The following is a 9913-nucleotide window of genomic DNA, read 5'->3' as shown; positions in this document are numbered from 1 at the left end:
CTGTAGAGGTGAATTTCAAGGTTTTGTAAAATATAGAAGATCACAGTTTTGAGGTCTAGCACAAATTAAATGGCAACATAGATTTACCTTTTATCTGATACACACTGATGTTCTCTGAAATAGAGTCCCTCATGAGCATAATTTTCAAAGTAAAGTAGGCCATGTGGGATAATTAGTTGCACAATTTACATTGTCCTGAAATTTTCTTTCAGTGCTAACTAGAGGTTTGTCATGAACCATGAATAAATTTGACACATTGTTTATTCTTAAGATTCAAACCAATTTCAGTCAAAATGTTGCAAGACTTCTGCTTAAGAATGTCATGACCTAGCTGGGCATAGTGGCACACCTGTAATCCCAGCTACTTGGAGGCTGAGGCAGGAGAATCACTTGAACACAGGAGGTGGAGGTTGCAGTGAGCTGAGATCGCGCCACTGCGCTCGGCCTGGGTGATAGAGTGACACTGTCCTAAAAAAAAAAAAACAAAAACAAAAAGTCATGACATTTTCTCCTTTTTCTTCCAATTTTGATTTTGTGTGGTATTTAGTTGCACACTGATCTTTATATTAAACGCTTTACAAATCACAGCCACTGATTATCTAAAACAATTACAGGGATTTAAAATAGACTTGCTTATCCATTTCTCATGGCTGCTTGCAAAGCCCTTTTAGAGTCCTTCATTCTCCTTCTCTGACTGCCTGCAGCTTTGATCTGGTGAGTGTGAACATCATCGTATTTTATTCTCTTAATCAACACCTGGTGAAACCTGGAATGTCCAGCAAAATATGTTTTAAAACAACCCACAGAATGGGGTTGTAGAGATGTCTACAAAACCTGGAATTTCCACAAAGATATCTAATTTTTAAGATTCAAGCAGTCAGCATTGAAATTAAGCTTCCAGGAGGCAGATTGATCATTTGAATCCAATAGCTCAATAGCTCAAGTTAAAATTCAAGCTTGAGACTGGTGCCTGCGTTGGTTCCCATGTAACTGAGTGTGGCCCCCAGTCCAGGAAACTGGTGATGTGTTAGAGTCAAGTAAGATTCATAGTGCTCCAAATAGAAGGATTAGCCTATAGATTGTTGAGTATAATTTAAGACCTACTGTAGGCCACAAGATAGAATCTCTGTATGCAGGAAGACCAGGTGGATTAGGAACCTGAAAGCAGGACCATGGAAGATGGGCTGCAGATGAACTCTGGTTCCCTGATGCTGACAATGTTTGGGACTGAAGTCTAGAAAGAGGAGTGAACTCGTCCCGCCTTTCACTCTCGGAGCTAACTTTATGTTCCAGAGTAGTTATCTCAGCAGATATCACCTTGTTTTGATCTTCATTCTGTTGATGCTGCTGTGGTTGGAGTAACTTGAAACCACATCTACACATTGAGCTTTGGAACTTGATTTTCAGTACTGCCTTTCACTGCATGATGATATCTATTAATGTATTCCAGCCTTGGCAAACAGTGTTTCCAGCATGCTTAGTTGCATGTGAGTTAACCTGGTGCTTTCCTGTGCTATTTCTCAAGAATGGAGAAGTAACAGTCAGATGCAGGGTTTTGATTAAGATGAGACATCATGCTAAGAGTTAAAGAAGCAAAGTCAGCTCAAATGGGGGAACTGAGGCATAAGATTTTGTTTTACAGGGGGTAGACATATTTAGGATCCCGGTAAGAGAATTTGAGTTGGCGGATGGCAAAACATCCGGGTTGGCAGGCAGGTAGGTACAGGGACGGACAGACAAATAAGTTCTGAAGGCTGGCAGGAAGCTTGTTAGAAATTCTGAATTTAAATTAGAATCACAGGAATCTCATAATGACACTTCCCTGAATTTCTAAGAAGAAAGGGTACACATTTGTAGTGCAAGTTTATTTTCTGATTAATTTTGAGGTATAGAGGAACTGCAAGAGATTTCCAGTTTTCAGAAATTTGGGTTTGTAGCAGCTGCAGCAGAGTTCCTTCCTTCCTCTGGCTGCTTTTACACTTTTAATAAATTGAGTTTCAGTAGTTGAAAAGGGTGAGTAAAAACGTAAGGTTAAAAAAATGCTAGTATTTTTTCATGTAATCTAATATTAAAATTCTATAAATTCTCAAGAAAAATTATAGCAACTGTAGAAATTTAGGCAGCCACCTATTAGTGAAAAATGAAGAACTGAATACAATGTAATGTGCTTAATAATTTACACATTTTGAATTAGGGTCTGGCAGAAAACCTAATGGAATTATATAAATGATGGCTTCATTTGTTTTAAATAAAAGTATTTTTAGATTTATGTTTTGACATTTTATTGACATTACATTTTCATCCCAGTTGTTGACATTAGAAAGCTTTCCTAATCCCTCCAAAAAAAGGATAAGAGTAGAGAATTTGTCATTAAGCATATATTTTGGAAACCATAATAAACCCTTTAAAATTTATACAATTATTCCCTTTTAAAAAACACATTTTGAATGACATTCATGCTCTCTACTTAAGGAATGGCTTTGAAAAGCAGAAAATAGAATTATTTAGATACGAATGCACTTCTCCATGCTTCTCACTTATAGTTGTAATTTAGGATTAAGGTGACCATGAAACTCATTGTTCAAACTTGAACACTTTTGAGAGTGATATAGGATGCGTTGCTGGGACAAATGGCATAAATTGGGCAACCAGAACATATGGGCACCCTCTCCAGAAGATTATTTTTGAATACATATCAACAGACTGTGAATACATTCGTATTTTACCTTCTCTGCTGCTCACTCCAGGAGTAAGGAACAAACAGAAAAACTTGCAGAAACACAAAAAGCATTAAAAAAGGAAGTAGGCTGATTTCTAAAGGATTGGTTGGCAGCTAAAATTATGCTTTTTGACTCACAGATCTTTGTAACAAAGATCTGGGGCAGGTAGTCTTTCTCTTTATTAGACTGACAAAGGGTTCCCATTAAAAATTCATATTGATGCCTTGCTTTAGACCTAGCATATCAGAATGACTGAGATTTGGGGCCCAAGATTCTGCATTTTTATATACTCCCCAAGTGGTTCTCAGGCACAATTTTTTTTTTTTTTTTTTTTTTTTTTTTTTGAGATGGAGTCTTGCTCTGTTGCCCAGGCTGGATGGAGTGCAGTGGCAAGATCTCAGCTCAATGCAACCTCTGCCTCCCTGGTTCACGACATTCTCCTGCCTCAGCCTCCTGAGTAGCTGGGAATACAGGTGTGTGCCACCACGCCCGGCTAATGTTTGTATTTTTAGTAGAGACAGGGTCTCACCATCTTGGCCAGGCTGGCCTCGAACTCCTGACCTCATGATCCACCCGCCTCGGCCTCCCAGAGTGCTGGGATTACAGGTACATTATTTATTTATTTATTTGAAACAAGGTCTCCTGTCACCCTGGCTGGAGTAGAGTACAGTGATCATGGTTCACTGCAGCATCAAACTCCTAGTCTCAAAGCATCCTCCTGCCTCACCTTCCTGAGTATCTAGTACTATAGTCATGCACCATCATGCCCACTTTATTTTTTTATATTTATTTTTGTTGAGACAGGGTCTTGCTATGTTCACAAGGCTGATCTTGAACCCCTGACATCAAAAGATCCTTCCACCTTGGCCTCCCCAGAATGTTGAGACTATAGGCGTGAGCCACCAAACCTGGCCACCATATGCATTTAAATGTTGGCTTAAGTAGAGGAGAGGATTTGTTCTATCTAGAATGTCTCTAAAATCAGAATCTTACTCTTTTCATCACATGGTCAATCACGTTAAAAATTGTACTGCTTTTACTAAACTACCTAGATGTGAACAATGAAAATAAAATGATTCAATGCAAAAATTTTAGACATATTAAATTTTTATTTCTGGATGATGGCATTAGTAAGCCTGTTCATTTTCTTACTCCCACCAAATGGAAGAGGTAAATTAAATGAGGGCTTGCTTTGAGGAAGGACAGGCTTTATCCTGGGACTCTTGCTCTCTCTTCACCTGCATCTGGTCCTTGAGCAAGGCTGACTCATTCCGAGTCTACCTGCCTGTGCTCTCTGTAGAAAAGCGTAACATCTACTGGGATTCAAGGCAAATTGCCAAGGATTTCCCTTGATTTTTTTTTTCCCAATCTGGTTTCAAGAAGGATGTTATTTTATGAAACAACAGTGAATGCCAAATACTGATGCCAAAGCATTTGGGGAATGCCCAGGGTTGCAAGCATTCATCTGGAGATGGTTTAGAAGACAAGCAGGTTACTAACAGGGATGCAAGGATTACACTTAACCCTGAATGCTTCCACAGTTGCCAACTAAATAAATAGCTGTGCTAACCCTTCACAACGTTCTTATAGTTTCCCAAAAAAACTTGTATGAAGAGTGAGATTGTTAGTACCCCGGAGCATACCTGGGCAAAATAGAGAGCCATGAAACCCCATCTTCTTTTCTGTAGCCTCCCAGTCCCAGGCATGTAGTCTCTCTAGCTGTCCTTTATGACACTCAGCTCTCTCCTTCTTGTTGCTGTGGGACTCACATTATGCTCTATGCTGATAGAAAAGCAAGGAATCATATGTTGTATCTGCTCTGATGAAGGATTTTATAATTTGCTTTATGTTCTAACCTTAAATACACAGAAGCATATGCGGTCATACACATGCAGATAGCCCTACCTAGCACTAAGATCAAGAAAATCAGTATCAAGAAAATTTTCTATATGGGAATTCACTTTGGGTTTCTAGGGCTGGTAAGATTTAGACAGGTAAAGTGGAATTTAGTTAGGGTGTATTTTTCTTTTTAAAAGGATTATGTCCTCAAAGAAAAAGGTTTGAACTTAGTAGACTATCAAGAATTTACCACTAAGAGATAATTTGAGAGATTACTCAGCCTTTCCTCTCCCAGTAGTCTCCCTAGGTGTGTATTTTCTTGGATATAGAGTTGGCGCTACTTGGTCTTTGAGATCCAGAGCCTCTTATGTGTGTACTCCTTTCTGTGTTTCTGCTGTGCATTGTGTGGTATCTTCCATGTAGTTCAAAAATGTTTATAATCAGAATAAATCTACAGTGGTGTACTATGAAACTATTTCTTAAATATTAAGGTGCAAATGGGCCTCCTGGGGAGCCTATAAAAATGTAGATTCTTATATAGCAGGTATGGGGTGGGGCTTCAGGTCTGCCTGTGTAACAAGCTACCAGGTGAAGTAGATGCTGCTAGGCCAGGAACCACACATAGTTCAAAACACCAACTCTTCATAGTGTCATCCTATATTTTTATTTCATTTTTCACTTACATAGTTCCCTATTCCCCAATTAGCATCTGTATTAGTTCGTTCTTACACTGCTATAAAGAGCTACCTAAAACTGGGCAAATTTATAAAGAAAAGAGGTTTAATTGGTTCATAATTTTACAGGCTTAATAGGAAGCATGACTGGGACACCTCAGGAAATTTGCAATCATGGTGGAAGGCGAAGGGGAAGCAAGCAAGTCTTTACCATGGTGAGAGAGGAGAGAGCCAAGGAGAAAAAACTACAAACTTATCAAACAACCAGATCTTGTGAGAATTCCATCACAAGAACTGCAAGGGGAAAGTCTGCCCCATGACTCAATCACCTCCCACCAGGACCCTCTTCCGACATGTGGGGATTACAGTTCAAGATGAGATTTGGTTCGGGACACAGAGTCAAACCATATCATTCTGCCTCTGGCCCCTCCCAAATCTTATTTCTTTTTAACATTTCAAAACCAACCATGCCTTCCCAACAGTCCTCCAAAGTCTTAACTCATTCCAGCATTAACTCAAAAGTCCAAGTCCAAAGTCTGATCTGAGACAAGTCCCTTCTGCCTATGAGCCTGTAATATCAAAAGCCAGCTAGTTACTTCCAGGATGCAATGGGGCTATAAGCATTGAGTAAATGTTCCCACTCCACAAGGGAGAAATTGGCCAAAACCAAGGGGCTACAGGCCCCATGCAAGTCTGAAACCCGGCAGAGAAGTCATTAAATCTTAAAGCTCCAAAATAATATCCTTTGACTCCCTGTCTCACATCCAGGGTGTGCTGATGCAAGGGGTGGGCTCCCATGGCCTCGGGCAGCATCTAAGTTCTTTTATGAAAGAGCCCATTGATTATATTTGTCTCCTCTACTCCAAAAAAAACTAAAAATAATTTGGTGTTGAGCACATATAAAAATACCTCACCAGTATGAGATACCACCTATCTAAAAAGCAACATAATATTTTCAAATTTAATAATAATAATTTCTGAAGAGTAACTATGAGAACAAGTTGCACAGATAAACCAATTAGCAGACCTGAGTGCTTCTTTAAATTTAAATAGATTTTAAAATTATAGTTTTATTTCATGTATTTCCAAATAATAAGCTCTCTATTTTTTATCAAGATACGACAAATTAGTAATGCATCACATACATGTACAGACACACCCACACACCCAAAATGATTGGCTTAAGGCAATTTCACTATCTTTATACTTTTTACAGAAAAGACCCTAGAATTCTTACTCAGGTCTATATAGTTAGTTTTTACTTAATTCTGATGAGATTGATTTCTACTTTCCAAGGTCACATTAATTTATAATGATAATCCCAAATAGAGGAAATGCTTTTATCAGCTACAGAAATGGCATTAGAAACTAAAATCTTTTGATATAACAGAAAGAAAGAGGTGGAAAAATAAGGTAAGAAAAGCAGGCCAATGATTTAAAGCTTTAAACAGTGTTATTTTCTAGAGAGCTAAATGGCCCTTCATAGTTCCACAGGCCCTAAGGTTTTATTTTTAATATAGCTCACTGAAATAATTGATATTATTAATTATGAACCTAGTTTTCAAAAAAAGATTGAAATATATTTAATATTTTTCAGAGAAAATAGATTTGTGTTGAAAAAAATCTTAGTATTTAACTAGTTTGACTTGCCAGTAAAAATATCAGTGAGTTTTATATTATAGTATAATTTTAATTTTAAATGCTTAATTTTTGTTTTTAATACTTATATACATTTCATTATCCAGAATTTTTCATTATGAAAGGCAGTGCAGGCTTTGTTAAAATAGTATTTGCATAAGGAATTAAAGCTATTTCTAATTTCTTTTTACTTTGGGCTGGCCCTGCTTAAGAGCAAATATCTTTGATCTGTTAGAAAGGATTTGTTAATAATCTAATCAAAGTACTATATACTTTATAGAATTTAATTTGATACCATGTGTATACCAAAATGGTATATATACTATGTATCATATAATCAAGAAATGTTTCAATAAACATGAAATTAAGCCTTAACAAAATAGACAATATAGGTGAAGTGGCTTCAATATCCTATTATTTCATATTCATCCCCATAATAATATCAAATTAAAGCACAATTACTCTAACTTTGCATTAGGTAAACACATTTTCTCATAGACCTTACTTTAGTCTATGACCTGTTCTTAATTTGAAACTTAATTTACCCCAAATACATAATTTCTGTATGCCATTTAAGGATCTATTTCATAAAGCAGGTTACATCTATATTTCAAAGAAAATTAAGTACTGTAACACTTTAAGTGCAAGGGTAACTAAACAGATACTTAAACATAACTTAGGGTTATAACAGAGCTTGGAAACAATATTATGACTTTTGTAAAACAGTGATTTTTACAGAAAATCTTGACAGCACAAGGTGAAGAGTCCAACTTTCTTTTAATACATTTTCCATTTTATCAACCCATTTCTCCTCCATTTGTACTTTGGTTCTTCTCAGTGCGCTGTGCATTCCAAGTCCCAGCCTGCTCTCTACGGGTGTGCAACACACGTCTGATGATGATGACACTTACAGTGATTGCCTCGTGGGGGAAAAGTGTTAATTTCTTCTGACATCCCCAGATTTGAATCTAATGAAATGAAAATGTAAACTACAGTGGGTTAAGCTCTCTGGTGCTTTTCCTTCTTAGAACGAGGGTAGTTTCCTTTTGCATGATTGAAATCACGCCTATATCATCCTCTTAACGTCCATAGTACAGTGCTTAATGGCTTCATCAGGATATATCACTTTCTTTAGCACTGAGCTGCCAGTGGAACACAAATCATTTAGAGAGAGAAATTGTTCGGGAAGAATAGGGTGCAGGGGCTGAAGAATCAGAGTTAAAAGTAGGGAACATAAAGAAAAAACCTAAAATGTTTGGAAAATAAAAGAGCAAGAAAAATTCACTGAAAGCTTATTAAATGTTTTAGGTCAAAGGTGGGAAATACAAAAATATTTTAGTATGATATTGACAGCAATTTATAAGTACCACCTATTACTAACAAGAAAATCTCTATATTTTACGTACTTATCTCAATTATTGTCTGTTATCACTGCTGAAATATAAGCTCTGTGTGGCTAGAGATTTTGTTTGTACACTTTGTACCACTAGGAATCAGAACAGTGCCTAAATCAGAGCAAACATCATTTGTTGAAAAAAGAATAAAGAAAATTCTGAAATCTATATAAAAAATTATGAAATATTGCAGTATTAACCCATAAAATAAAAATTCATATCCAAAAAGAATATTTTAAATGTTCTCTCTCTCCCAGAGCTGCAGATAACTTGCAATAGATAATTTTCCATTTTTTTCTGAATACTTTCAATGTTCCTCTGTCCTTGATAATACACAAATTATCCTCCCTGTTTGTCATGTCCTCATAGCGTCTGCCCAAATTTGAGATAAAATCAAGGTCATAAATAAAAACCATGTTAGCATTTTTGAAATAATAAAAATTTCCAGGACATGTTCTAATGCATTTATGGGCGTCGGCAGGCCACTCATCTTCTCATAAACAAACTAGATTAATATAGATTCTAATTGAAGGTTTTGGACAGCCACTTGGCACAAGAGGGGATACAAATTTGAAGATGTAATATCACAGAGAAAAATTTTGCATAAAAAAATAGTAGAGATGCAAATTTAACTGATGACCAAATCAGTTCTACCTACCTTGCTCACCCAATTTCTTAGTTCTGAAATCATTGAGCATCTGCTACGGATAGTGGTCTCTTAGAACAGAGCGTTGCAACACTATTCATCCTGTTTCGAGAGTGGTGCTTTTTGAGGCTCCTTTTGGAAAGCCAGCAGATGGGGAGAAGCTGGGCTGCAGAAAGGGGGATTAAGCATTTGGAGCTCTGTAGCAGCTTGGGATTTTTCTGTTTTACTTAATATAAGATTCCAAAGTTAGGCTTTGCTTGAATACAGTGTTTGATTTGAAAAACAAAGGTATATAAAAATCCACAAGGAAAATGTTTTTCTGTCACATTTTGAGGGATTTCTTCAAAGGAAAATTGCTTAAAATATATTGGTTATTTTGGAAATATATTGTAAAATGCAGTTCTGAGAAATATGCCAGATTGTTTGGGGATGATAAATTATTTATTGATAATACAAACTGCTAACTTATTTTTAGTTTTAAAACACATATTAAAAAATAAGTGGAAATTGGTACCTGGTACGTAAAATTCTGTAGCCCATAAGAAGAAATTAGCCTTCTTAATATTATATCATTTTATATAAAGTCAAGAAACATTTATTTAGTATCTCTGCATGTCAGGCCGAGAAGATGCCACAAAACTCATTTATGAACATCATTTACTGAGGGCTTCTTATTTTTCCAAAGTATAGTTTACAGAGGTGACTTAACATGAATAAAATCCAAGGCTTTATCTTTAAGGAGCTACCCAAGTCGTGAGAAAATATAGGAATATATCATTTATATAAACCCATAAACAAATAAATATGTACAATAGGCAAAGGGCAATAATCTACATGTTTCAAAACTGCTATTGGAGAATAAAGGAGAACAAAACTAACTTTGCATGTAAGATGCCATCAAGGCTTCTCACAACAGAAAATCATCTTTATTTCAGCTAATCTTGGAAGGATGCGAAGGGCTTATCACTTTCAAAGAAAAGGAAATGATTCGTTTAGTAAAAC

The 9913-nt window shown here is 36.4% G+C and overlaps 1 long non-coding RNA gene across 1 annotated transcript; it reads right to left on the bottom strand.

Moving 5' to 3' along the window:
• Positions 1–243: 243 nt before the first annotated feature.
• LOC144333308 (uncharacterized) lies at positions 244–9039 on the bottom strand. Its single transcript, XR_013401864.1, has 3 exons — positions 8924–9039; positions 4364–4502; positions 244–468 (listed from the first exon to the last, which is right to left on the bottom strand). It is a non-coding gene; the product is annotated as an uncharacterized LOC144333308 (long non-coding RNA).
• Positions 9040–9913: the final 874 nt, after the last annotated feature.

The sequence above is a fragment of the Macaca mulatta genome, chromosome 12 (genome assembly GCF_049350105.2).
Source record: "Macaca mulatta isolate MMU2019108-1 chromosome 12, T2T-MMU8v2.0, whole genome shotgun sequence".
Lineage (NCBI taxonomy): Eukaryota > Metazoa > Chordata > Mammalia > Primates > Cercopithecidae > Macaca > Macaca mulatta.
The sequence above is the reverse complement of the archived record's forward strand: the minus strand, read 5'-3'. Positions and strand labels throughout refer to the sequence as shown.